This window comes from Camelus bactrianus, chromosome 5, assembly GCF_048773025.1.
Source record: "Camelus bactrianus isolate YW-2024 breed Bactrian camel chromosome 5, ASM4877302v1, whole genome shotgun sequence".
In the NCBI taxonomy this organism is placed as follows: domain Eukaryota; kingdom Metazoa; phylum Chordata; class Mammalia; order Artiodactyla; family Camelidae; genus Camelus; species Camelus bactrianus.
In genome coordinates, this window is record NC_133543.1 from 79534987 (window position 1) to 79550058 (window position 15072).

Below are 15072 nucleotides of genomic sequence, written 5' to 3' on the forward strand. Positions count from 1 at the left end.
TTCGTACAGAATTATACGTAAAAATAATTCCTTCAAAAGGAAATATTAAAAATTATTTTAAGAAGTATAAAATGAAAAGGTAGTAATTTAGTAGTAGTGATCTAGCTATAAATCTCAGGTTGTATCAATAAAGGTCTGAAGTGTATGGGAGAAGTGATGGGGAGACTAAGAACGTGCCAAATTCTTAATATCACATCACGAGAATCAAAGGTTTTGTTTCATTGATGAATTTGATATTTTGTGAAATATAGGTTCACATATGATTTGAAACACTTAGCAGCAATCACAAATAAAATAAAAAAATAGGATGTCTGTGTTCCAAATCACTATGGAAGATAAAAGGAATCAAAACACCAATCATAGAGCAAAACACAGGCACACACAAAATAAACAGCAAAACATTACCCCAAAACAAAAGGAATAAACAAAGTACTAAGGTAAGGTCAAATATCAGATACAACAATTGAAGTAAATTTTGTAAACTTTCCAATGAAAAAGCATATATTCATTAGGATAAGCTTTAAACAAGGTTAGGACATGCTTTTCAAAAAAAGATAAAAGAATATGTATATTTAAAGCAAAATGACACAAATGTTTAATACAAAAGCATAAAACTTTACGACAAATAGAGCAGAAAATGGTTACTATCTTTGATATATAAAAACCACATAATAATTGTCAAGGAAAATAATAAATTTCCATTAGAAAAAGGAATAAAAGACAAGATAGCATTCACCAAAGAAGCACAAATAGTAATATTTATATGGAAAAATATGAAATGTCACTGTAGTCAATGAAATTCAACCCAAATAAAAAAGAAATTTGAGATTTGTTTGTTTGCTTGTTTTTACCTACCAAATCAACAAAGAATTTGAAAAGGAAAATCATTCAGAATGAGGGAAAGATGGACTTTTTCCTCAAATCACTGCTGGTGGTAATGTAAATTGGTACAAGTTTTCTGAGTATAAGTTCAGTACTATGTATCAATAATTGTTAAAACATCTTTTTACTCAATAATTCTACTTCTGGAAATGTACCCTAAGGAAATAATCAGAAATGCAGGTAAATATTTCTTCATAATAAATTGCAAAATTGTTTATTAAAAATAATTTAATATTTCAGAATAATAGAGTAATAATTAAATAAATTATAATCTGTGACTGATTCACTAGTAATTATGCTTGTAGAGTTTTTAATGACATGGAGTCAAAGATTATAATCAAATACCAAGTGAATAAAATGTATGATTTCAATCGTCTAAATATGTATGTGTCTGTGGTCTGTGTATATATTTTCTCAGTTCTAATGTATTTTTTTTTATATTTTAGTGCTTCTTACTAGGATAAATTATACATTTAATACAGTTTCTTTCTCAACTCAAAAGCTGTTTTTAAATTGATACATTATCTCACAACGAACTACATCTTGGAGTCAAGGAAATACTGTGTGTCCACAAGCTTTAAAAAGTTGCTTATATAATTAGAAAAGAATTTTTTTTTCAAACAGAAAAAGTCCTCTGTGGCATACCTTTAAAGGTTGCTACTCACATTGGTATTTAAAGAGTCTGCCTTATAGGAGTTCCTCTCTGCTATGTTGATAGTATGTGTCTATTACCTGCTCATCTGTTTACTTTACTAAAAAGAGAATGAAGCCCACTTGAAGTGGATTTTCACTGTGAATACACAGCAGATCCGACTGATCAGCATTTTGTTTTATATGGTGGACAGACTGCTTGTTTCATAGTCCTTTCTGGAATTCTGCAAGATAACAACATCAGGTCTACTCATTTACTGTTTGTAGAATCTGCTCCTAGACTCCATGTCGTCCACCTTCTGAAAATCCAAGGAGTTGTTCCATTCCAGTTTCCTGGGAGACTTGATTCAACAATTACCCCAAGTCACCTCACAATCACGCATACAAGTTCCCTTAGAATCCTTGGGTGCACGTCCTCTGGGGATGGAATGTAAGATTCATTTAAGCAGCCCATTCTATCTGGAAATTCACGTACCTTTTTAACCCATGCTGGACTTGTTAAGTTTTGAAGGTAATTTTCCTTGATTGAAACACTTCTCTCATCTACTCGCATTATACCGTCCTCTCCAGTGCTGTACGTTTCTTTCTTGTTCACATCTGTGATCTAAACAGAGCTGAGATGATAGGTTTGATTGCCTTTGTCACTTCTGTAAGCTTTGGCTTATCAGCACATTAACGATTCTGACAATTTTCTTATACATTTCACAATTTGTGTCTTTGGTTATATGACCTTCCTTGCATTTATATACGTATTCTTGCAAACTCTAAACTCGTCAGAGCGTTTCTGGGCAGACTCACTGACATCTTTATCTCCACATTTATTCATCATAATGTGGTCAAAATTTCATTTTTAGAACCCCTGTCTCTCTTAAGCTGTTCTCTTTCCAAATTTCTCTTTGTAAAGCCATATTTGAACTTTCTCTATGCTGCTTTTCAATTTTTTAAAAAAATTCTTAAGGTGTTGGGTACATGCCTGAGTCTGTTCAAAAGTCTGCATATTATTTGACACAACATTGTAAAATGATTATAAATCAATAAAAAATGTTTAAAAAGTCTACATATTAGATATTAGCAATTCCAAGATGGCATGATCACTTTCTCGTACAGTCCCTACTGCCTTTCTGTTTCCAGAAAATGAAAGATTAAACAAACAGTATACTTTGTCAAGATAATTAGGCTAAGTAATTGATATCAGTGAGTAGCTTTGTGGCGGGGTCTGCTTGGTCCTGATTGCTCAGCTCTATTCTGTAACACAAAATGAGAGCTGTCAATTTTGGGCTTTGCCCTTAGAGAAATGCAACTTGACTGGTCCAGCAACTTCAACTATAGCTTCGTTTGAAAAGCTTTAAAGTCTACACACACACCGTGTAGAAGTGTACATAGTACACACAGCACGTTGAAATCGAGACTCCAAAGTAGCTCAGCCTGCTTCTCCAGGGCCCTGTAATTCATGACCACAACGAGCAGAACAGCAGTGCTCCTTGTTTATTCCATCTGAGTAACCCAATAGTAGTAAAATTAAAACTTCATAAACAAGAAGACATTGAACTCTTGAGCAAATTCAACTATGTTGTGAAAAAGCCCAAATGGGGTTTTCAATGCAGACATTTTGTCAAGATGCTTAATTTGTTTGTCAGACCCAAAATGTGGGAGTTTCAACAATGGTTATTTCTTTTCCATGTGGGATGTAACAGTATAACAACTTATATCATTAGCATTTTGTCCTAGCCTTCTCTGTCAGGTTTTAGTTGAATTCTCAATTGAAATGATGATGTGTGTGATGGCTAAAGCACGTAAGTCAAGATATTTAACATCTGTGAGATGGGTGTTTGCCGAAGAAAGTCCATTGGTGTGAAGGAAGAAAGTAGAACTTTAATTTCTGTTCATTTTTTTCATCTCTTCAATTTCATTTTTGTGGATATTTTTATAATGTGTATATAATATAGTAGTATATTTATAAAATATATTAATAGCTACATGTAAATATATCACAGGGGTTAAAGTTTATTGATTGTGGTGCATGATCAAAAAAGTTGGGAACCATGGTGTTTTATATAAAAGTGTAATCATTTTTATTATATGTATGTATGTTTTATGTACACATGCATATATAATATACATTTGTAGAATAAATAGTCTCCCAGAGCTTGAAACTGATATTTTGCTACATTAAAAAATGGAGTCTCTTAGTATTTACTGTGAAACCAAGAGAAATAAATATGCTAGAGTATAGAGAAACAAGTTAAATTAAAATAGGACCAGTGATACACACACACACACACACACACACACATACACAATGGAACACTACTCAGCCATAAGAAAGAATAAAATAATACCATTTGCAGCAACATAGATGGACCTAGAGATTATCATACTAAGTGAAGTTAGTCAGAGATTAAGTATCATATGATACCACTTATATGTGGAATCTAAAACAGTGAACTTATTTACAAAACAGAAACAGACTCACAGACATAGAAAACAAATTTATGGTTTCCCAAGGGGAAGGAGGCAATGGATAAATTAGGAGTTTGGGATTAATAGATACCCACTACTCTATATAAAATAGATAAACAACAAGGATCTACTTTATAACACAGGAAACTATATTCAATATCTTGTAGTAACCTATAATGGAAAAGATTCTGAAAAAATATACATACATATATATATATATATATATATATATATATATATATATATATTCATATGAATCACTTTACTGTACCCCTGAAACTAACATAACATTGTAAGTCAACCATACTTCCATAAAAAAAAAAAAATTAAATAGGACCAGTGAAGTTTGGTAAACATTAGGATAGTCTATGGAGGGACAGACTTCCAGCTATCCCTCAACATTTGTTCTCTTTTCTTCCTTAGGCGTGGAACCCATGGCTTTTGGGGGTTTTTTTTACATTTTTTATTGATTTATAATCATTTTACAATGTTGTGTCAAATTCCAGTGTTCAGCACAATTTTTCAGTCATTCATGGACATATACACACTCATTGTCACATTTTTTTCTCTGTGAGTTATCATAACATTTTGTGTATATTTCCCTGTGCTGTACAGTGTAATCTTGTTTATCTATTCTACAATTTTGAAATCCCACGGTTTTTAAGTTGTTCACATTTCTCTTTCTTTTGCCACGGGTGCTATATGTAAGTAAGTTACAGCTAGTGGGGTGTAATCAGATGTGCTTTGGCTTATCAGTGCACTTATCAGTCTGACAATTTTGTGTGCCACTTCTGAGATGTGCCCTAACAAAGAAGAGATCTACCATTCTCCCCTTCCTGCTGGCAGGAATAGGATGTGATGGCTAAAGATCAAGCTTGCATCTTGAACCACGAGGAAGAAGCCACACACAGAGGAGGATGGAGCCACAAGATAGAAGGACCATTGAATCACTGTATCAGCTCTGGACTGGTGACCTCCAGACAGCCATTATAGAGGGAGAAATTAACTTTTACCTTGTTAGCACTGTTGTTTGGCGTTTTCAGTTATCCGCCGCTGAATCTAATCTAGTACAACCCTTAATTTAGGTTGTGAAATATCTCCTTTGAGGTACAACATATTGAAGATTGCATTACAAAGCAGCACATAAACTATGGATTTAGTTATATACACTTGTCTCACCTTCATTGAGTATTAATGAGTATATGAAAAGGAAAAGATACAATTTCTTACAGTTAAAATAGATATAATGCAGACAACAATAAAAAGTAAGAGAAGTACAATGAAAGGACTGTGGTTTAGAACAGATAAAAACATTATTAGGAGGAGAGAACATTTGATTTTGGCCTGAAGCGACAGGAAGTGGCAGGGGGTAGGGGTGGGGGGGTAAGGCTGGTCACGCAGGCACAAAACATGTTAAGAAAGCATGAAGTGTTCATAAGGAAAGGTAAATGTGGGAGAAAACTGTCAAACTTGGTCTGAAATAAAATGGTTTTTGTGTGTAAGGCAGTTCGCAACCAACCTCTGGAAAGAAATCAGCATTCCTGATAAATGCTTAAGCAATTTTCTGATAAACTTTAATGCAATTAAGAGCCTTTCTGGGAAATCAGCTCCTCACCCTCTCAGCTGATGTTTTTTAAGCAGATAGATGATTTTTTCCTGAATTCTGCCTAAAAATTTATCTAAATATTCTCTGTTCCTAAAACACGTCCCTACCAAGAGTGAATCTTTGAATACACCCTTTTGCTAAATTAGCATCTCAGCCAGATTTAAGTGCATCATGCTTTTCAAAACATGCTAAGATTTACATGTATAAATTTATGTGCTTCTAAATTTTCTTCCCATTTCTTGTATTTGTACCTAAATAGCTAAAGCAAGGACCCTCTCTCGCCAGTTTGAGAGCTATGAATATGAAAATTCAGAGCCTGAAGCCTTTCGGATCTCCCAAGGATGTCGCTTTGTTCACTGCCTGCCTGGGAAGAAAGAGAGTCAGAGAGGGAGAGGGGCTGCCGAGTGATCATGGAAGAGGATTAGCAGGTGGTCAGAGGACACTGGCATCCCTGGTACAAGCAGAATGATGTTTTTAAGGGCAGAGTCACTTGAGCTTCTAAAGGAGATAGTATATCAGCTTTCCTGTGAACCAGAACATTGGCGGGTGTGGACTAGGGGGGAGAGGACACTGCGACCCCACCAGTGTTAAGCCTCTGGGATTCTGAAGCAGGAACAACTATAAACAAATATGATGAACCTTAAAAAGAAGGAATCTCTTATTTTCAAAGCTTTGATTCTTGTTATAGGAGCTGTGTTCTTTGGCCTGACCAGAAGGGAATTCTTTGCTCCTTTTAATACATATAAGCGGCTTGGCTTGGTGGTGAGACAGAAACAACTCCTGGCCGAAAGAGACAGAAGAGCCAGCTGGCCAGGGAAGCCTGGCTAACAGTCCTCCTGCTCAGTGACCACAGGGAAGAGGACGGTGACGAGGCCACTCAGCTAGGAGATGGGATGGTGGACATCTGAGGGGCAGTTTTTGACTTCAGCGGGGTCTAATAGAATTTTCGCTTTTGAAGTGGACCTGGTATTGCTTAGTTGTTTATGGAATTTGGGGAAACTGCTATACACTTGTTAGACTTCAGCTTCTGAGGGTTTGACTCGTCCAGAATATGGAAAATGGGGCAGGAGTGGGACTTGTCTATTTCTTTCAAACTTTCTTTGTCTTGGTTGTAGTTAGGGTTCCTGCTTAATTACCCATGTTTCCCTGTGCCTGGAATGCCCTTCCCTCCACCTGTACCATCGACAGCCTTCCCAACATGAGCATGTACTCCTTGGAAAGGTTTCCAAGAACCCTCCCTCCTGTCACCAGAATGGCTCGCTGCCTCATTTGTGGTATCACTGATGGCACTCACACCTCTATAAGATCATTTTCTCTGTTGTGTGGTCATTACCTGTCTTTGGACATCATTCACCAGACTGTGAACCCACTAGAAGGCCAGCCGTTGGTTTTTGTTTGTTTCTTTGTTGTTTGTTTGTTTGTTTGTTTTCCTTGGATCAAATACAGATGCTATGTCTTTCCTGATTTTTTCATCCCACTCCCTGGGCAAGTGATAGATACTCTCCTATGTGGGTCTCAACAGCTTGCCAATTGCAGAGAGACAAAAAGGCCCTCGACTGCCTGGGAGGAGCCAGCTGGGATCAATTACTACCTGTCACCTCAGCAGGAGAGTCAGTGACCCGTCTCCTCTTCTATAAAGTCTCCCCGGGGACATTGGTGCCGGGTAGCTGGTATACTCAGCACGGGTATGAACATTCCCTGAAGCAGCTGCTAACAAAACTTGGATTGTTTTGCCGCCCACCCCTTATCACAAGGCTGCTTTCATGAGAACCCTAGAGAAAGAACAGAACAGGGGCTTGGTCTCCCCCTGCAGCACACCCACGGTGTGTCTGGCCGTGCCCAGTCCAGCCACTCCTCTTCCTGGGATGCCGAGGCAAGGGGGCTCCGTGTTTATTGACCCTCCACCTGTGTGCCTCAGCCTGTTCTGGATGGTGACTATGTGTGTTTGACTGGGCCCTTTCTTTGCCTGACACCAAGACATAGCTTGGTGATCAAATGATCTAGAGATAATAAGCAAGTAAATAGATAAATCAATACAAAATTTGTGAGCTTCAGAAACAAGTGGTTTGAGTAAAAAGCTAATTTTCAAAAGTCTCCATCAACCCATGGCCACTGTCTTCTCTTCTAGATGACTTGCTGATGCAAAAAGCCAGAAAGGCAGATTCCATTACCTTTCCTGGACATGTTTTCTGAACTTCCTTGTCATTTTGATTAGAACACCCTTGATTTCTGCTACTGACCCCAGTCAAAACTGATTTTTGAATCCTGTTATGCCCTCTGGAGGCGTGGCAAACTTTCTGGGTGCTACCTGGTAACCCCAGAACAGCAAGTGACTGAAGAAATAATGAACCTAGTGGAAAGCTAGAATTAATGAATAAATTTTTTTTTCACTGTTGATACCTGCTACATTTGAAGGAATCTGAATTCAGTGTTCTGAGCTCCAAAATAAAATATTAGGACAATCTCTGCCTTTGGGTCAAAAACAGAAAGATTCCCTACCCCTTATCTTTCTGCACACTGTTAAATAGATTTGTGGTGTGATTGTTAGCTTAGAAAGGAAACCAGTGGGAAATGTCGTATTCTCCCAGTGAACAAAGCCATGTAAGGGCTATGCTTTCTGGTGGAAACAATATGTTTCGTCTAATCATCATTTGAAATTTTACTTTTGAGTTGTGGTACTTGAGCAGGAAAACTACTATAACAGCCTCAAAACCAGGCAAAAACTCATTCTTGCAACTCTAGAGCTATTTTGGTATTGGTTTATAATATGTCTTACTTCTAACAAAGATGCTCCTAAGTTATATTTTATCATAAAATTCTCTAAACCTTACATTAAACATTGTTATCTCTACCCAGATAACACAGATACCTAGAAAAGTGATTCTTCATTGTGTGCAACCACGGCGGGGGCAAAGGTAGGCTGGCTAGTCTCTGAGTCTCCTAATTCTGTTCTTTTGTCATAAGCTGCGTATTCCTGCACAGGCTTTATGGTTTAACAAACAAAAGGTTCAGTAGAACCTTTGGACATCAAATGGCCTTCATGAAACAATGTCTTGATGAGTTAAATAAAAATGAATCAGAAACACATGGACCCAACTTCCCTTGAAATATAAGAGGGCATACAAATCAAGGCAAGGAGCACTTAGCAAACACTGGGTTTGGGTTTCCTGAACCTGAAATGTTAAAATAATTAGTAAGGACTTATTGAGGCTGAAAAGTGATCAGTTCCAGTATTCCTAACTCAAAACTGAAATGAAGAGAGGCGGAAAGGTCCTAGAAGAGAGGAGAGTGGATGTGGGGTGCAGGGAGACCTTTGAAAATTAGCTCCCCCACACACACACCACTTGTTTCCCGAAGCTCACAAATTTTGTTTGTTTGTATGTATGTGTGTATGTATGTATGTATTTATCTTCTCTTTTGCTTTGATTCCTAGGTTTCAGCTGAAGACCTACCTGAAATATTCTGAATTGGTTCAACACAAGTCTTTCTCATCCCTTCTTAAAGGCAGGAAATGATGACATGTGGTAAGACAGTGTTCTGTTCATTCTTGACTTGGAGATGAATTCATATACTGGCCACTCGGGAAGTTTGGTTAAGTAATCAGGTTGAATTTATTTCTTAGTGAGCTGGACTTCTCAGCATTCCCCGAACCCAGAATATTATTCTTTTAGAAAGCACTGTAAAAAAAAAAAAGTTGTAAGAAAGAATTATTACCTACTAGAATATAGATTTTAAAGTAGATCGTAAGCTTGGAGAAAAAAACCAAAAACTGAATTTTTAGAAACCAAGAGACAGTGGTTTCCTGGCTTGATCCTTCACTGTGTCTGGGATTCCCAGAATACCTGTGCTGGCCCAGTTCTCCTGTCTTCCTCACAGAGGCCCCTGGGACTCAGCCTGCCCCCTCTGTTTTCCTGTAGTCGCTTCCCTCCATCCTTTGTGATCCCCCCCCCCCACATTTAAGTCTGGCTGCAGAGTGCAAAGCAATTTCCTATCACTACTTCAGAATGCACACTATTTTTAAAGATTATTTTAGAGATTTTATTGGTAATCGTGGGAAACCGAAAGGAGCAACAGAAATAACCTCGGGGAAGTCTCGGAGCTAAAAGAGTAATCCATGGTCTCTTGGTTCCTGATTTTGTCAGCCAAAAGCTTGAATGCAGTGGTCCTACCTTGCTTCTTACCTCTGCAGGTAGATCTCAGCAACTCTCTTCTGAAGGCCAAGCATCTCTTTCCTTTCCCAGTAGCCCTTGGTCAAGCCTGAAGATACTATCCAAGTTGCATCATTAATGTTTCCTTCTATCAAGGGGGAAGTTTCCATCTCTAAAGTCCTTTTCAGTAGAGGACACTTGTTCACTACTGTTGTGCACAGTCTAGAATCAGTCTCGTTTTTGTTATATTCTCATGTACCCCCTTCCCATTTATAAAAAATATAATTTTTTAGCCATTTCAGACCTATCCATCAGAAGCAAACTTAAAAATAATATTTTTATTATTTAAATATGAAACACTTCACTTATTCATCCATATAAGTTTATGTCACTTAGGCCCAAAATGTCTGGTACTAAGAATTCAATGGTCAAGTGTGTGATGTAAGCCTCTTACAAACTGTGAAGGTATTCAACAAAGTCCAAGAGTCCTGGCTGAGGGGAACAACTTCATTAATTCATTCAACAAACACGTCATGTTACCCCTTCTGGGGTCTCCACTGATAATATTTTAGCACATGACAGAAAAAATGACAACAATCTGTTGGGTTTAGAGAGTGTTATTATGCATTCTGACACTCCCTTAGGTGCAAGACCTTTCAGATGCTTGAATCCATTATTTCTTTTCCTGCCTCTGTGATAATATCTTCCTTTTATTGGGCATCAATTAAGAGGGAGGCACATGACGTATGTTCTCTCATTTACTCTTTGAACAATGCTATGAAATAGGTAATGTGAGCCATATTTCATGACTGAGCAAAGTGACACTCAGAGAAATTAAGCAATTTGTTCAATATTGAGCCATTGATAAAGTGAAAGAGTCCAAATTTGAACCCAGATCCAACCCAAAAGCATATTGTATTCATCGTATTCCTCTCTATTTTCTCAATTATTCTGAATTGAATGCCTGGAACTTTCAAAGAAAGGTGCTATATAAATCAATTCTGACAATAGGGTAATTGTGGCCAGGAAAACCAGTCTCAGCTGTTTTATAATTACACCATTATAGGTTCACAAAATGTTAGTGTAGTAGGGACATTTAAGATCTCCAAAGCCAACCTCGTTTTCACATAGACAACAACTCCCTAGAAAAAGACTGTTGTCTTCGGAGTGACACTTAAAGCAAAAACCAAGACTGCAATCACATTTACCCACTTCTCAAGCCAGTGTGCTTTCCAATCTGTTTATCATCTGATATAACCAATCAAATTACATACAATCAAAAGAGAAAAAACTTCACCAAGAAAAAGCAACTCAGAAATCCACCTCACTTAAGCCCCAAAGCTATTGTGTCTAAATAGTAACCATTTCTCAAACCAAGAGACCTGGGGAGACTTGTGAGCGTTTTGCACTGGGTTCCAAGGTCTAGCCAATCTTTGAACGCGCTGTTGTTTTTGACAGCTGGAGGTCAAGATAGAAGGAAGTAGGGTTATATTCTTTCAGATGTCCCTTATACTGATGATATGAGCACCTGCTCTGGTGTCATTGAGTCCTCATTTTTCATTTTCAGTAGACAGTCAGGTTTAGAATTCCAGTTCAGTCCATCTATAACAGCTTTTAGATTGCTTAGACTCAGGGCTCCTTATCAGTTCTAAATAATCTTCCTGTGTTTTCTTTTTCTGTTTGCCTCAAGCTCTAGGAATTCAGCCTGTTTTCCTATCTCAGTGTAAAATAATAATATCAGTGTAACCACAGTTATGTTTATTGAGGTCTTGTTATATGCAAACACCGTCCTAAGTGCTTTACATGTATTACTTCACTAACCCTTATGAAGTAGGTCATGTTACTATTTCCATTTTATAGATGAGGAAACTAAACAGAGGTTAAATAATGTTCCCAAGGTTAAACAATTAGTGGTTGAGCTGTTCTGTACTATGTGATTTTAGTTTTTCCTTCAATAAAAGATCTCTCAGCTTTTCTTTGCTACTCCCCAAATACACACATACTACATGCCCCGTCTCATCACAGTGAAACAAATAAGGGTTTGCTGGGAATTGCTGCTACAAAATAGAGTAACAGAATGTGAACACTTGTAAGTTACAAGGTTACAGAATCTTCTGAAGTTCTTTTGATTGTGATTTGTGGTTTGCAGCTTATGACTGCCTCCTGACATGACAACTGGAAGCCCCAGTGGTCTTCTGTTCTCTTCTTTTATTTCCCTGGGGAGAACAGGTGTTTACTCATTTGTGCTTTTTTCTGTGCCTCAGGAAACTGGGATGACTGAATACACTGATGATAGAGGCTGAACCAAAGGTGTACCCTAATCCTATCCCATGGACTGATGTCTTCGCTGAGACCCTCCAGACGCCACTGTATGCCCATCACCTGATTTCTGTGTAGTCCAGAACAATGATCCCCTTTCGGGGAGGAGGAGGAAGGAAGAGAAGAATAAGGAGACACAGAAATATTCTTCTCAGTTAAAGGAGAATCAGCTTGTTTTCCTGGTAAACGTTAAGAGTGTACCTGGCCTTAATTTTTATTTTAAACATGTCTATCACCTACCCTTGTGGGGATGGTAGAGGATAGATATAATTGAGATCACATGGTGAAGTACGCCATTCAAATTTTCAATGACAACACCAGAGGTTGAACTTTTGATTCCTAGCCTGTTAGTTGCCCAGGTGTTGGTCTGTTGGAAGCAGGCAGGCAAATTTCATGCAGAAATGAACTCCACTGTTTTCTTATAATCTAGTATTATGCCTTCACTTCTGTATGTTATAAATGAAATTCTAATTAAAACCAGAAAAACCAAAGAAGTCACTAATGGGAAGACACATGTCTTGGCTCTGCCACTAATTAATGTTGTGATTTTGGCAGATTCTTCATCTTCTCTGGGACTCAGTTTCCTAGTTGTTTTTTTTTTTTTTTTCAAGTGAGAGAAAAACACCATTTCTAAGGTATTTTTCAATTCTAACATTCTTTGATTGATAAGAACCATGTGAATAAAAGGCGGCTTTAGAAACTCGAAAATATAATACTATAGGAGAGAGTATGCTTTTCTATTTTGAATTCTATCAGACTTTGATTCTGAATTTTAAAGCAGAATTGAATATTTTTCAATTAGCTTTCTAGGTAGTACCAAACACATATCTAATTCAGGGAGGAAAAGAAAAAGCTAAAAATTTGTTTGGGGGAAAAAAAGAAGTACTCTTCAGCTTTCCTAGACATTAAATGGCTCGTTCAAAGCAACAGTTTGATAAACTGTGTAAATGAGAGAGGAACATATGGATTAAATTTTCCTTGAAATACATACGTACTTAAAAATTAAGAAGAAAAAGTGCTTGGCAAAGCCCATTTGGTGTTCTGCCAAATGGGAAACGTTTTAAAAATAGTCCAAAATGTAGTTTTATCTCAAATTGCTGCCATATTCACCCATCCTTATTGATTATACATTTTAAAATTTGTTACTTACACTCCTTGTGTTTATTTTTGCAGTTTGTTTTATGCCCTGGGGGCTTGTTCAATTTTGCTACCAATTTTTTTTTTTTTTTTTTTTTTTTTTTTTTTTTTTAACCAGAGGGCATAGTCCATTAATCACAGAAGAGCACATCACGGTATCTATCACTTCCTGTGAGATTCCTGTTAATTGGACTTCTGTGGAGGTTTCAGTTTGATCTCTCCTGGAGTAACAACTGGCATTAATTCATATTGCCGTAATGAAAATTTCTAAGGAGTACTTTGTGGTAGAAAAATAAAGTGGATCTGCTCTTTGAAGATGTGGAGTATGGTAAATAACTTTCCAGTAAATCATGCTATTGCAGTGGAAGAGCTTTGAGGGAAGACAAGCCTAGGGTTTCCTGATTATATATAATTCAAAACCAGAGAATCAAAAGACTTAGAGATAACCCTCCTGTGGATGGATAGAAGAGTTTTGTTTGTCAAGCGATCCCATGGTATAACTTAAAAAAGAGAAAAAAACTGTTTTCTCAAAATTTTTAAAGATCACAGGTTTCTGATCAAATTGGCAGTCCTTCTTAGTTTTAAGGGTTGAATTTATCTGAGTAAAATGACTCAGTGCAATTTGTTTAATTACTTTACAGCTCTCTGCAGTCACTGTGGAAGTCACATCTCTGCAGATGAACGTACAGGTTCTGGTCCCTAGGACATACTCCTGAAACCTGACATTCTGGGTGAGATATTCTCCCACCTCCTTCCCTTTTTGTAATCTAATCTTTTTAGAAAGGATGCTATTTTGTTATGGAAATACCAGGAAACATGAAACATATTCAATTCTGTTTTAAAATTCAGAATCAAAGTCTGATAAAATTCAAAATAGAAAAGCATGTTTGTTGGTGTTAAAATCTCAAACCCTAGAAGACAATATCATCAAACACAGCAGCATTCTACTCTGGATATGTCCAAAGCAATGATAAGATTTATTTTCACAAGATGGTAACAATATCTCACTTATCCTTTGAGGATAATCTTTAGAACACAAGACCACATTTTTATTGTTGGATTGTTCTTTTTCTTCTGTAGTATTGAAATATTATATGTTATTTTTAATAATTATTTTTCCATGAATTCTTTATAATTTATAAAAAGGCCTCATTGGACTCATGTATTTTACCCATGCAAATTACCAATAGAACTTGTATAATTTCATGAGCTTTGAAGTGAAAAGTGTTTTAGGCAATTTTGTATAACAACTCAGTAGCAGATACAGAAGGACACTATTGGAACTTCCCATGTGCTCGGTTTTATTTTTAAAGTGTCATTTAACATAACAGAGTATATTTGAAATATAAAGAAAGTTATTTTGAAATGCTTTATTCCATTTCCTTAGGGTCTATTATAAGTAATTTTATAAGATAAATTTTGATGTCTGGTAACCCAAACATTTAAAATTTACATTATTCTATTCTTCAGTCTATTTGTTTGAAATGTAGTAGCGTATTTAGAAAATCTGAAAAAGAAAGAGTAAATGTAATTATTTTACTAATGGTATTATGGGAAATTATTTCAGTTTATGAATAAAGGAAGCTAGTAACTGAAATGCCTTCCTCAGTGTAAGGTGTTAATTTGTCATACTTAGATCAGACTTAAGTATATTATGGTGATTTGGAAACTTAGATTATTGTCATAGTTTCTTAGTTACTATGAGAAATTACTTTGAAAGAAAAGCAACTGCACTGAGTTTTCATTTATGTATCATAAAATGCATCTATTTTAAGTGTACATCTAAATGACCTTTGACAGAAGTATACATGTATGGAACTGCCATCGCCAGTCAAGAGAGAAACAGAATATTTATATCACCTAAAAATT

General features: G+C 36.6%; 1 protein-coding gene across 7 annotated transcripts in view; it reads left to right on the forward strand.

Annotated features, from left to right (window-relative positions):
- Positions 1-14804, forward strand: part of FTCDNL1 (formiminotransferase cyclodeaminase N-terminal like) — a 139582-nt gene extending 124778 nt beyond the window's left edge. The window contains exons 6-8 of one of the 7 annotated variants that reach the window (XR_012507142.1): positions 5859-9123; positions 12012-13531; positions 13845-14804. The gene's annotated coding sequence lies outside the window, so the exon portion shown is untranslated. Of the gene's footprint in view, positions 1-5858; positions 9124-12011 lie in introns of all 7 variants that reach the window. The other 6 variants (XR_012507143.1, XR_012507139.1, XR_012507140.1 and 3 more) reach the window with 6 other exon arrangements.
- The last annotated feature ends 268 nt before the right edge of the window (positions 14805-15072 follow it).